This window comes from Oryctolagus cuniculus, chromosome 3, assembly GCF_051225735.1.
Source record: "Oryctolagus cuniculus isolate XC-2025 breed Fujian yellow rabbit chromosome 3, ASM5122573v1, whole genome shotgun sequence".
Taxonomy (NCBI): Eukaryota; Metazoa; Chordata; class Mammalia; order Lagomorpha; family Leporidae; genus Oryctolagus; species Oryctolagus cuniculus.
Window position 1 is genome coordinate 83404367 of NC_142869.1, and position 14596 is coordinate 83418962.

Below are 14596 nucleotides of genomic sequence, written 5' to 3' on the forward strand. Positions count from 1 at the left end.
TGCCTGTGAGGATGCCCTGGCTAACAGATCGAGTAGCCCACCCAGTAGCAGTTCAGAGTGTTTGGCTGAACGACTAGGAAAGAGCTCTATCTTCTTGGCTCAGAATTCCTGGTTGGTTCCCTTCTCCCATGGGCTCTCAAGTGGCCACTGATGTTCTCTTGAGCTGACAGAGTGCTTGTCCTTCCAGCCTCTCAATTTTATTAACTTGTTATGGGAATCAAAACTCGCTCTTCTGGTTGACATGGCTTCCTCAAGAGGTTTAAAAGCTTTGAGGCTTACTTGGATGGTTGAGCTACTAGCTTAAACAGTCAAAGAACGGCCAACTAGATTTTGTACTTGGCAATATTTTGTAGCCAATCTACTCTCCTGTGCTAGCCAGGCTGGCTAGATAAAGGACTTTGAAGCTAGGACACTATTTTTCAGATATAAGACTTGTATTGGAAATGACTCCATAGTTTTGCATAGTGCTAGTCATAAAATAAGACAGTCCTAATTACTACATTACTTTCTTTTGTGCAGGAATATATCTATCAAAAGGGAACATTTAGAATATACCAGTATGAGCTCTGCCAGTTCAAATCAATCAGGCAGAGTGATTACAGTTGGTTTTGGACTGCATCCAGGCTACGGAAGGCAAGAATAGATCAGAGGTATGTGCCATCACAGCAGTGACAAAGTCTCAACTCTTTGTAAGAGCACCAGTATTTCTTCAGGCTTAGACATGACTCACTCAGGCTACAGTTTCAATGAAATATTGCTGGAAGCATTTAAAAGGTGGAAAATAGAATCCTGTCAGTACAGATGCCTCTCTTCTAAAACAACAAAGTGTGACATCATCTCAAAATACAGTGAGTCTGCGGGTAGCAGGCTGTGGGGTGAAGGGCCACTGCCTGCCCAAGCAGAAGTGGAATTCTATTAGGGTTCTGGTCAAGATGCAAGAGCACCATTTTATTTCAGAAGCCAAAAAAGGTCTATGTTTGAACAAATCTCTTTTGGCTACTAATTTTGTGCAGAATTGATTTTTCTAAAAGCAGGGGAATAAGTATCAGGTATAAGCTCTCATATACATTTTATGAGGAAACTATACTTCACTCTGGCTACCTCCCCCCAGGGAGGAGATTTCCCACTTCCTCCCTCCTCTTCTAGGGTAATCAATGTTTTGAGGTTCATTGGTCTATCTGTTTTGTCCCTTACCTATTTTCCATAAAACATTTATTTTTCAATAAATACATTCTCATCAGAAATATTGAAAGCTAAATAGTATCAGACACCATTTTGATCTCTGGAAAGCATCCTTGGAGTTTACATTTTGGGTAGGACAGTCCAAAGGATGGAGTACATAAGATACTTCCCTGCATGTTACTTTTCTTACTTAATGATACTTTGTGGAATTCCTTCCAAGGCAACTGGAAAAGGTTTATCTGAGGAATTTCATAATGAGATTTCTGAATCTATTCCATAAAGATATCTGGAAAGAACTAGATTTACAGAATTGCTTTAAGATGATACAACCCATACCTCCAGAAGTCCAGACAAACATGAATCTTTCCCCTTATCTTTGTGAACTAGTGAGAACAGCTTATCAATGGCATAAAGGCCATCAGGTATGTACCAAACCCTTGCCTTGTCCGTTGGCTGGAATTCCTGCCAGAGATTGAGTCTTAGCCTGGACCCTCTGCCTCCGAGCATCCCTCAGTCTGGATTCAAGTTCCTCCTAAGTGGTCCTGGACTAGAATATGTTGTTTCTATCACCTTACTACTAAATATCACCTCAAAGGTAACTAGTACTAGTGACTGTTTATTCACACATTAATTCTGTAGATTGGAACTCATATCCTCACTTTACAAATAAGGACACAGAAGGCTCCACCTGAAGTGATCTGCTCACGATCACACAGCTTATCAGGGGTGGAGGGGGAAGGTCCTGACACCTGCTGGAGCTGAAGACTGTCATGGCCATACTAAATTTTCCTCAGTAAGGCAATTCAGTCTCCCAACCATGATTCATCTGACAAATTTTCCACATCTTGCAACCTGTACGTACACATAGGAACTTACTGCCTTTTTTCTCTTTGTCAACCTTATTAGTCTATGAGAACTTTTTATTATTTTTAATTTTTTATTGTGATTTTTATTGTAATTTTTAAATTTCCTTCCATGAGTCATTTTAATTTGTGGTTTTAGAATTTGTATTAAACACTGTATTCTTTTTGTAAGAAATTCAGAAAAGCTGGCAGGAGGACATCTGGAGGTATCTCATTTAGGAGCATCTCCTTCTGCTTTATCAATGACTGCAGATGTGTGAGTACACACATAAATATACCTTTCTACAGCAAAAGTAGTCATTCCACATCGATAGTTAAAAGTGTTATTTTTTTCACCTGTATCTGCATTCCCAATATCATTTAAAAAACCTTCATAGATGTGGTTTATATGGCTGCATAAAGTTCACCACGTACATGTACTATAACCTTCCTAAATTTGAATTGAACATGGCTGATTTTTAGATATTATAAATATCACTGATTAATATCTTTCTAACTAATATCTATTATTTCTTTAGATTGGATCCCTAGAATTGGAATTATTGGATCAAAGAACCATTTTTAAAGCAGACTACAGATCATTATGGTGAGGTTATCAACATCACTACACTTAGACTGTGGTAGTTTTTACTTCATTGTTGCCAGTGTGATAGGCATATTTTCAGTATTTTAATTTCTATGTTTATGTTTACTAGACAGGCAGTTACATTTCTCCTTTTGTCTACTGTTGGTTGATGTCAAGTAGCCCCTTTTACTAGGCAGTTACGGTTTTTCCCCACTAACTTGCAATTACTCACCAGAGACTGCATTCACTTACTGACTCTTTCAATAGGTACCTGCTATACTCTTGTTGCTTACCTTTTGCTCAGTTTAGGACACATTCTTATTCTTTATAGCAACACACATTTTGGGGAATATCCTTATATTTTCTAAATGAGTATATATTTTAACATAACAAAGATCATATTACCAATACTGATATTTTTAGCACAATTAAAACAATACCAATGATAGCATATAAAGCAACTTTGTCCCCACTTAAATTGTAGATTTATTTTCTGTTACTGCAAATTCAATAAGCCAACAAACCTTGATTCAAGCTATTAAATAAAGTTTACCAAATGCACAATATCTTAAGTTCTAGAACCATGAAAAATGCCATTAAGCTCCATATATTTTCTGGGATTTGTGGTAACTAATACAGAGAGTATAAGAAAATGTAACGTATATGAGAGTAATTGACATTTTGAAAAATTTTTTTTATTTTTTTTTTATTTTTTGACAGGCAGAGTGGACAGTGAGAGAGAGAGACAGAGAAAGGTCTTCCTTTTGCCGTTGGTTCACCCTCCAATGGCCGCCACGGCCGGCGCGCTGCGGCCAGCGCACCGCGCTGATCCGATGGCAGGAGCCAGGAGCCAGGTGCTTTTCCTGGTCTCCCATGGGGTGCAGGGCCCAAGCACCTGGGCCATCCTCCACTGCACTCCCTGGCCATAGCAGAGAGCTGGCCTGGAAGAGGGGCAACCGGGACAGAATCCGGCGCCCAGACCGGGACTAGAACCTGGTGTGCCAGCGCCGCTAGGCGGAGGATTAGCCTAGTGAGCCGCGGCGCCGGCCGACATTTTGAGATTTGATTATTGTTTATAGCCATTGTTTATACTCTAAAGGAACTGTAGTTTTTCTTTTTTTTCTTTTTAAAGATTCATTTATTTATTTGAAAGTCAGACTTACGCAGAGAAGGAGAGGCAGGTCCTCCATCTCCTGTTTCACTCCCTAACTGGCCGCAACGGCTGGAGCTGTGCTGATCCGAAGCCAGGAGCTTCTTCCGGGTCTCCCACGTGGGTGCAGTGGCCCAAGCACTTAGACCATCTTCTACTGTTTTCCCAGGCCACAGCAGAGAGCCAGATCAGAAATGGAGAAGCTGGAACTCAAACCAGTACCCATATAGGATGGTGGTGCTGCAGACAGTGGCTTTACCCACTATGCTACAGAACCGGCTCCAAGGAACCACAGTTTTTCTACTTACTACTCGTTGAATTCTTTATTTAGTGGAGGATTAAGCTTGTGTTTATAAAAAAAATTGAATGTATGCCATTGAAAAACTTAAAATAATGAAGGAGGGAGGGAGGGTACAGCAGGAAGTATTATTCTCTTAAAACTGTATATGTAAAAAACATGTAATTTCATCCCTTTATATAAATTTTAAAAAAGTAAAAACAAAAAAAAAGGGTGCTGGTTCAAGTCTCCACTGTTCCATTTCAGGTACAGGTCCCTGCTGTAGCCTGGGAAAGCAGTATAAGATGGCCCAAGTCCCCTGCATCCACTTGGGAGACCCGGAAGAAGCTCCTGGCTCCTGGCTTCACATCAGCACAGCTCCAGCCATTGTGGCCAACTGGGGAGTGAACCAGCAGATAGAAGACCTGTCTCTCTCTCTGCCTGTCCTTCTCTCTCTGTGTAACTCTGACTTTCAAATAAATAAATAAATCTCTTAAAAAAAAAAAAAAAGGTAAAAAAAATCTACATGAAACTGCACCAACAGGAAAGCCTCACTGTAAGGTGGTTAAGATGTGTAAGCAGTTTATCACTATTATTAGCAGTCAGAACAATATTAATGGCTAATAGTAAATCACTAGAGCAACATATCAGATTGAACTACCTATGAACTATGAGAAGCAGGAAAGCACACAATTTCAAATTTAATTGGCAACATCCAACAATCTTTGAATCCTGGTATGGGATCTTACCAAGTATGAGAAAATTTACTAGATATTGTGTACCATGGATTCTAATTTTTGAGTCTTAAATTTAATGTTTCCCTAAAGAAAATATATCTTTAATTATCAAAAAGGATACCGGGAATAAACACATTTCATGAGCCTTTGAGTATCTGAGAATATCTTTTTACTCCTTCACACATTAAAGATAATCTAGGAAGGTATAAACTCACAAATTACAAGTATATTTCCTTAAAAACAATACACACTTTTTTTACTCCCTTTTGGAATTTAGTGTTTCATAAAAGCTAAGGGCCAGCTTCATTTCATCTTTTGCAGATAAACTGTTTCTTCTATCTGGATTCTTGTTTTGCTACCCCTTATATTTATAAATAAAAAATGTTGGTGATGCCTGAATGTAATAACCCCTTTAAATCTGTAAACTTAGGGCTTTATATTCTGCTAAAAACAAAGACAAAAACAAAACCTTGTTTTTAAATTATATTTAATTATTGCTTCTTTTCCAATTACTCTAAAATCCTTCAGTACATACAGCATTTCCACAAGATCTACTTTCTGTGGCCTCTAGATCTAGCAGCACTGGTCATATTTTTGTTCTTTGCCTCCACATCCCAGTGTAACTTTTCTGTTATGCTTGTCGCTGCCAATGATTTCCTTTTTCTTAGTCTCCATTCTTCTCTTGTTGACTCCACTGCAGTTTTTAATTGGCTAATACACATCTCTTGAATATGACTGCCCACATACGAGTCTCAGATTTCCTTATTTATTAACTATGCAGGTTTGGGCAAGTCACGCAGCTTCTCTAAGGTTCAGTTTCTTCAAGTATGAACAGTGGTAATAAATATGTCTAGCTACATATCTCACAGCTTTTAGTTATAAGTAATAGGAAACAACCTGGATAACTTAAGGAAAGAAATAGTTTACTGAAAGGATATTATACACTATTTTGTCTCTATTTAGATGGGAAATTACTTATGAGAAATTCAGATCATATCATCAGTGGCCAAAAAATAAAAGAGATACATTTTTTCACAAAATTAACTCATAAAGTTGTGATAAGGAACACAGAAAATCCTCCATTTAAAGAACTAAGCATGATATCTGGCACATAGTTAAGTACTCATTAAATATTAGCTATTAAGTCTCTTACTGGATTAGCTGTTGGATGGAAATCAGTGACTCTTATACCTAACTGCTAACTGCAAAGTTCTTTTATCTTGTGCAATTTTCCAAGCTGTAGAAGTAGTAGTAGTAGTCACTGTCATCAGCATTGTTGTCATCATCATCATCGTAGTAACAGTAGTGGTGGTAGTAGGAGACGGCAGAGAAGAGAGAGCACTCTAGCTGGTTACAAAGCAGCAGGTTCAGCAAAGCAACGCAGTCTTTGATCTCCCAACTGCAGAGCTGGCCCAGATGACCCACTGACCATTCTCTTCAACTCTGTTCCACTGGTCTTACAGTAAAAAGGGAACTCGCCAACTCTGACAATACATATAGTGAGTATCTTCATAGGCTTTTATTAGACGATCAAATATTTTATTAATGGGTAGGAATCTTTAAAAACTGTTTGACCAGGTAAAGTTATTTCACATCAATCAAGGGAAGTAAGTATAACTGCATTCTACTCAGGACTCAGAGCTATCCAAATGTAAGTTTCACATTCTTACCTACAAACCTTCACATCTTCTAGCAAATCAGCTAAGAAGGATGTCAAAAGCAGCAATTACTAAGATAGATTTTTCACATAATTTATTAAGAATTCACTTTATCATTATTCTTTGCTGACTGAAATAAAAGAAAAATTAAGATCCTGCTGCTAAAAGCTTATATGACATAAAATTATTCACCATATTAAGGAACAAATGAGAAAAAAGTGCAATGAGAAAATTCAAATAAGCTTATGCCCTTCTAACAGTTATAGTCTTAAAACAAAAAATATATTGACATAGTTAAGGCCCTGAATGAAAAAAAGGAAATGTCAATTTATTCCTCACTTGGGCAAAAGTGGTTTAATTTTCAAAAAATAAGACAACTTATGAAAGTATTTTTGAAACGTGAGAAATAATAGCTTATTTTAACTTCATGACTGAAAGACATTTCTAAAGAATAATAGAATGCAGAAATGCTAAATATGAATAAAATTATGAGTTAATTCCTTTAGAATAGCTTACTAGAAGGACAGAGGTTGTGGCTATAGACCTTGATCTTGATTTAGGCCTTAGGGATCTAAAAAATGCTTATTAGGCTAGATGATACCACATGATGGAAACGTTACTGACACAGTATACTTTACAGCAATTTTCTTAGATAAAAATTTACAAATTAAATACTAAAGAGTCTACACATTGAACTCCAGTTTTTAAGGGAAAATTAAATTTCAAGTACTAAAGAGATTTCAACTCTAAGTAACCTATCTTTCAATTTATGATATCTGTTTTCATATTTGAAATACAATTATATAAAATATATAAAATATAATTGTATAATTGCATTTGTCTTCAAGTTTCAATAATGTGTTCTTGCAATACACTTGTAGATTATTTCTATTATATGTAACCCCTGTATTTTTAAAGTATGAATGCACAAAAACTCTTAAGATTCTTTAAGCTAAGATACAGATCTGTTTTTGGACTATTTGAAAAGACTTTACACTTTAATGATTTCTCTAAGGAATGCCTGAAAGGAAATAATCATAACCTAAGTTACTTTGCTGAGGTATAAGCAGATTTGATCAGTTTGGAAACAATATATTCATAAATTATAAACAGCTGAAGTAAGACTATATGAACCCATTTCTGCAAAGTAACAAAAACAGCAATTTAGAAATTTAGAACATTTAAACATGAAGATAGTCATCAGGTAGATTGTGCTTTGCAACAGCTATGGGGTAACTTTAAGATTATACTTGGGCCGGCGCCGCGGCTCACTAGGATAATCCTCTGCCTTGCGGCGCCGGCACACCAAGGTTCTAGTCCCGGTCACCCCTCTTCCAGGCCAGCCCTCTGCTGTGGCCAGGGAATGCAGTGGAGGATGGCCCAGGTGCTTGGGCCCTGCACTCCATGGGAGACCAGGATAAGTACCTGGTTCCTGCCATCAGATCAGCGCGGTGTGCCGGCTGCAGCGCGCCGGCCGCGCCGGCCATTGGAGGGTGAACCAACGGCAAAGGAAGACCTTTCTCTCTGTCTCTCTCTCTCACTGACCACTCTGCCTGTAAAAAAAAAAAAAAAAAAAAAAAATCTCTATCTCTCCCTCTTTCCATGTCACTCTGCCTTCCAAATAAATAAATAAATAAATGTTTAAAAAAAAAGATTATACTTGAAGGGAGAAGTGTGTTTCTGAAATATTTTTCTTTTCCAAAGTGATTCTAAAAAGGAAAACAATCATGCAGAGCAAAGAATTCAGTGCTGATTGATCCTGTCATCCATTTAATCTCACCAACTCAGCAGTCACTCATTTCAAATTTAATAGCACAAAGTTTGCATGCACAGGGGAAAATTATTCCATATATTCATAATTTAACTCTGAACAGGAAATGTGAACTGGGTTATTCAACTGTAAAGCAAATTCTAATTTTAAACATGAAAAGTCAGGGTTGGTTTTAAGTGTTAACAAAGGAAAAATGTTTCATTACTCTCAAATGTAAACAATAGGTAATGCTAACCAAACAATGTAAGTCAATGTTAAAATGCCTAAATCAACAAATTTATATAAAATTGGTTTAACAATATATACCTATAGCCTGCTTATATTAAAAAAGGACAAAAGTATACATGTCCTTACATCTTGTATTTCAAGTAATGATACTCATAATGTGTCAATTATTCCACACTGAAACACATAATATGATTTGTGCCACTGCACTCTTCTGAGGTTAGAAACCACATGAAATTGATGAAATACCTCCTTGCCAGCCCCTGCCTCCAACCCTTTCATTGACAAAGTGGTTTGCCCACAGTAGGCTTTCAATAAATACATTTTAATTACTAAAAATAAACATAAGCATTTAGGGGATGGTGAGCATGTTTACATTTTCAACTCACTAACCAATAAACATTGGAAGAATCTACTCTGTATTGCACATCTGTATACGGGAACAGCTAGATAGGATCTTTTCTAATCCCTAGAAGTTGAGAGCTCTTCCAAAAAAAGTCCTACATTATCCATACACCTAAAAAGATATCCCCTACTAAGTCAAACAGAACAAACATCCAGTTATTCTGAATGTACAGCTGGGGCCGAATGATGGTTCACCAACAAACATGGATAGAGGAAAAACGTATATGTTTGTTGTTACCTAACTTTTTTGGCAGTCTGATTTTTATGTTATAAGGAGCATTCTGGTGGTGGTAGGGTGCACTCACATATATTAAATAAGCCTGTTGGTCTTACTTAGTTGTATTCTTTAACCAGAGATACTTGAGGTGGCTGATACTGCTCATCAGTAACACATGGCAGAGAAATGATACATTTTGACTATGGTACACACCACTTAAGAGGACTGATTTCCTGAGACTCAAGGACCAGGGTTCAGAACTCTTGAGTATGAGTCAAATAGCATCACAACTGCTCTGCTGTTTGATCTCACATTGAACCTTATTTCTATTAAGCATATTAAACCACAAACTGTGGTGATTCCATCAAAAAATCAGTGAGCAAAGATACAAGCTTACCTTTGTTTGATGATGCAGTTCAGACATGAAAGAGAATTCACTATACGGTACACAATAATTACAACTTCCAGGACAATTTAGTTACCAATAGCAAAAATCACTAAGTTACTAACAGGAAAAAATCAGGGGTTTTAGGCATTGGAAAGAGTACTCTGCTTGCAGTTATACTGAAAACTATGCTTGTTTACAGCTGAAATAAAAATTCTGTCCTCTGCACGAGGTGTGTCAGAGAGGACTATTTCATTGTAAACTTAACGGCCGAATAAAAGGAAGCTGCAAAGGCAGGTGCCTAACATTTGAGTTGTTTCAGTTTCGGGGGAATAAAGTAAATAATTGTACTGGAATTTGTTCAGTTCTGGGCATTCAGCCATACAGGAAGGGTGTGTAATTACTGAAGCCAAGATATCCATGTAAAAGTGAAGTAATATCAATGGGACACTGTTGAACTCTAAATTTCCTTTCTGTCTTCAAAAATTAAAGATCTTTGACTCTCATTTCATTCTTTGATATTTAAGTATCATTTTAATTAATATGGACACACTGAAGGTAGAACTGTCATTTTCACAAAAGCCAGAACATATTATCTTGAAAGGTGTGTTCTTTTTCACAGCATTACAAATGAGGAACATTGAAATTTTCACTCATCAAAAATGACAAAAGAGGTACATACAGTATCTAATCTGGAACCCCTTCAGAATAAGAGAAGTACACATACAATTAGCAGGTTTTACCAAATCTATTTTCTTCTTACCATTTTAGGGTAGCTGGATGGGTCTTAACCTTAAATCTGGATTCCTGGATTCTTAAATCATCAACCAAAAATAAGAGTGTGATTTGTGGGAGAGCAACTGAATAGAAGTTAGAGTGCCTGAGGAATATGTCCAAGTTCAAATAGAGATCTCAATTATTCAAGCAACTCTATGACAGAAGATGAACGATCTAATAAATATTAGATGTGCAATTTTATAGAACACAAATCACCATGTATCCTATATAGAATGACGAAACACATTTGTTAATACTACCCATGATATGGTCTTCTTTCAAAGGGTGTTTCTAAAACCAAGTGATCACAACCTTCAGAATTATACAATTACAGTTTTATCTAGCAACAGATAATAATGCCCTCTACAAGGCACTTGGCTCTCAGCTTCCTTGTGCCTGTGAACTGAGCCATCAAACATCTGACTGAATTGCAGATGGCAGCAGCAAGGCTCTGAGGAGCAGCTGATGTCTTATCAAATTCCAATTTCTCTACAGACAAAGGTGTGCCATGCATTTCAACGTTGAATCAATTACTTCAGTGTAAGTTTTCACACGAGGAGGAGGGTCCTTTAAGGCCACCACACCTGGACACACTTCTCTATTTTATTACTAGATATAAAGTATTAAGCTACATGCTAACCAGTACCAAGTTTGCTAGATATTCAGAAACTATCAGGATGCAAAAAGGTTCTCCTTTCCTACATCTGTATTATTGGATTCCTGCGTTCTCATTAGGAGTTGGGTTGAAAAACAGAACCTGCCAAATGATGATCCTGATTACAGCCAATTGGTGGCAGGAGTTCAACTGACAGTTCCTGTAATTTCAGTCTCAAGTCCAAGGATCACATTACTTTGTTTTTCCCGTGGGTGGACTCCTTAATTCCTCTTAAAGCAGGATCTTTAACATTTCTTTAGTAATCACTCACTGCCTGGGATAAATGGCATTGGTGGATATTTTGTGACATCATCAAGATAACCACATCCTTTTATGCTCTACACTTAACTGTCAGCAAATTTGGACAGATGGAAGATGAAAGTTGTAATATCTATGTCACTATTTGACCATCTACATGAAACAAAATTTTATTTTGCTCCATGTAGAGACTGGATTTAGTTCCTGGAGCAATGCGGATATAGTTTGATTCAAGTCATCTTAAGAATGTATGCCTGGGAAGCAAGTTTTCAAGGTACAGTCTGTGAGATTTTCTTCCTTCCAGGGTTTTGTGAGGGTAGCTGCACATTCATTATCTTGAGAAAATTGCTAGTTAGTGATAATCTGATAGTATTATTCATCCATTACCTCTTTGAACAATCATTTACTGCAGTTCTAAAATCTTCAAGGTGCTGGAAGAGGAGCAAACTGGGATGCATATACAAAACAATGTCTGATTTAACACATGATTCTGTTCATAGCTGACTGTATAAATCCAAAGATGCATACAAATAAAAAGAGTCACAGCAGTGGTATAACGTGCTAGAGGAGAACAGGAGAGAGATTTGACTTCCGGTCATGGTGAATATGGCTGCATGGAAGAGGCAGTAGGTTCTATCTGTTAGAGAAGGAGGACTTTCTGTACCTACACAGGTATGCATCCATGATGCTGGTATCAATGTGAAAGGTTATCACTTCATAAAACAAATAGTATGTGAAATCTAGCATCATGCCAAAGAATAAGGAACAGCTTCTTCACTGAGAAATCCTGAGGGATATATGGCCCACTGGAGGAAGATTTCAACATTTTTATTACATTCTAAATCCAGTCTCAGATAGTTAGCAGACTAATGGGTTATTGGCAAGACTGCCTGCCACTGGTTGCTTGCCATTTCCTTCCCCACCCCGACCACATCCCACGAATTGCCCAGCAGCAGTACAATGTGACAAACTTTAGTGGCTTGGATATACTTTACTGAAGAACTCAGACTTCTTTTCTCAAAATTAAGGTGCTACAAGATATTGCTTGGCAATTCTTTAACCAAGTGCCTTGACATTATGTTTGGGGTTGCAGTAAATCAGCATGTTAATAAAATTTATTTTCACTGTTCTATTTCTCATAATATACACATAAAACTGTTCTCACTTGTGAGACCAATAAGATGAACTTTTCAAAGTGTAATGCTGAGTATAAGTATATATAGCATAAACATTGCTCAGGGTTCACAAACAGCTTTCTGGTCTTCTGATAATATTAATGTCCAAAAGAAGGCTCATTGAATCCCTAGATCTATGTAGAAGTAGAATCATCAGCTCCTCCTAGGAGCCTTTTCTTCTAATATAGAGCTGATAACGACAATGGTAATATTAGTCCTTACCAGGTGCAAGGTCATGTTGTAAGCATGTTACATATGCTAATGTAATGTCTTCACTAGAAGCCAAGATGGAAAGACAGGCCTTCTACCCATTTGCACTGAAGCGGTCTCCTTCCTTCTATACTTTAAGTAAATCCCCTTCTGAGATACCACTGCCACTAAACAAGGTCCATTTTTTGAGATCAGTGGCACTGATGCCATCACTTCATGACTGAGCATGGCTTAGTACTGAGACTTACAAATATTGGTCCTTTGAGAAAAAAAAAAAGATCAACATTAATTATTCCATGACTATAACATGTAAGCCAATATTAAATTCTGACTAGTATTTTAAAATCAAACATATATGGTAAACAGTAAATAACTTTCATATTCATATCAAACTTTTCTGTGCTCTACCCCATTGGGCAGATGATAGGATGCACATATTTCAGAACAGCCTTTAAGAAACTTTTACTCCAACTATATGCTGCATGTTGTCACAAATGTCCTGTGGGAGAATCAGCTAAACCTTTAAAAATGGTCATATCTTAGAATAAGAGACAGACAGGGTGTTATGATATGAATGACTGAAATGCTTAGTACTAAGGGGTCACAACTTGTAAAAGAAATTACGTATGGAGGCCGGCACTGTGGCGCAGCAGGTTAACGTACTGGCCTGGAGCATCGGCATCCCATATGGGCAGCGATTCAAAACCCGGCTGCTCCACTTCTGATCCAGCTCTCTGCTATGGCCTGGGAAAGCATTAGAAGATGGCCCAAGTCCTTGGGCCTCTGCACCCATGTGGGAGACCGGGAAGAAGCTCCTGGCCCCTGGCTTCGGATCAGTGCAGCTACGGCCATTATGGCCATTTGGGGAGTGCACCATCAGATGGAAGACCTCTCTCCCTCCCTCCCTCTCTCTCTCTCTCTCTCTGCCTCTCCACTCTGTGTGTAATTCTGACTCTAAAATAAATAAATAAATCTTAAAAAAAAAGATTAGGTATGGAAACTGCATATGTGTAATAATGGACTCAAAGTCCTTAGGACAGGAAAAAACATAATGTATGACTATGTTCTACCATTAACCAAATTATCTGGGAGTCACGTGATGATTTCATTAATAAATAACACAAATACCTGTACTGTTTTCCGGTTACTTTGAGAAACTGGAATCCTTCTTGCTATTTCCAATAAAATATTCATTCAAAATGCTACTTGTTGCCAAAACATAACATTTTGAAGTCATTTGAAGCCATTAAGAAATCCCACACCTAAAATATTATGAGATTTCCGTATTTTCTTAAACACGCAGAGCATCTGGTCTTAAGATACAAAAACAAAGTTTCCACTGCTGTTTGCTGCACAATATTTCTAGCTGTAAGTCAGTCTGGGAATTTTGATAACTTTACTGTCGTGTTTCATCAAAAGACAGTGGACACCTAGAACCCCAAATAAATCAAGAGACTTCTCATCTTATAGCTCCTTGGGTCAAATCTTAATAACTATCAAGAACTACAGGAAGAAAGATTTTACTGCCCCAAAGGTGACAACAACATAGACATTCTACAGTGTAAGATAAACTGACGAAAATTTTCTTGTTACTTCTCAGATTCTTAGTTGGTGGACTGTTCAAACCTTCAGATTTCACTGAGAAATGGAAAACATTTTGAAGTTTTAATACTAGAAGTTGTGAAATCATTTTTTCCTGGAAAACACAGCTCTAATGTCAGATATATATCATAGGTATGGAGCAATCTTTCATGCTACATTTCTTGTTTAAGTTACAGAAAATAGTAAAATAATGACACATTAAACATTTCTTCATTTCCTGGTCATCATTAGTCATTTAAGTTGCAGATATTGATATTTAAAAAAATATTCCAGGAAACATACAATTGCATCTAGTTTATCTCTCAAGAAGAAAAATAGAAGCACCTAGTGATTTCACTACAAGGTTAAAAAAATTGTTTTTAATATAAAGTGATTTCTACAGAATATCCCTCCAGGAGGGCACTTTTTTTTTTTTTATAAGGGAAGGTGCAGAAAAGAAAACTATCCTTGGAGCTTTAAATTTACATTTATCTTCTTAAGCTTT

General features: G+C 37.2%; 1 protein-coding gene across 40 annotated transcripts in view; it reads right to left on the bottom strand.

The window, feature by feature from the left end:
- The window catches only part of PKP4 (plakophilin 4), a 257836-nt gene that overhangs the window by 169137 nt on the left and 74103 nt on the right, over nucleotides 1-14596 (bottom strand). The gene's annotated exons all lie outside the window — the stretch shown is intronic.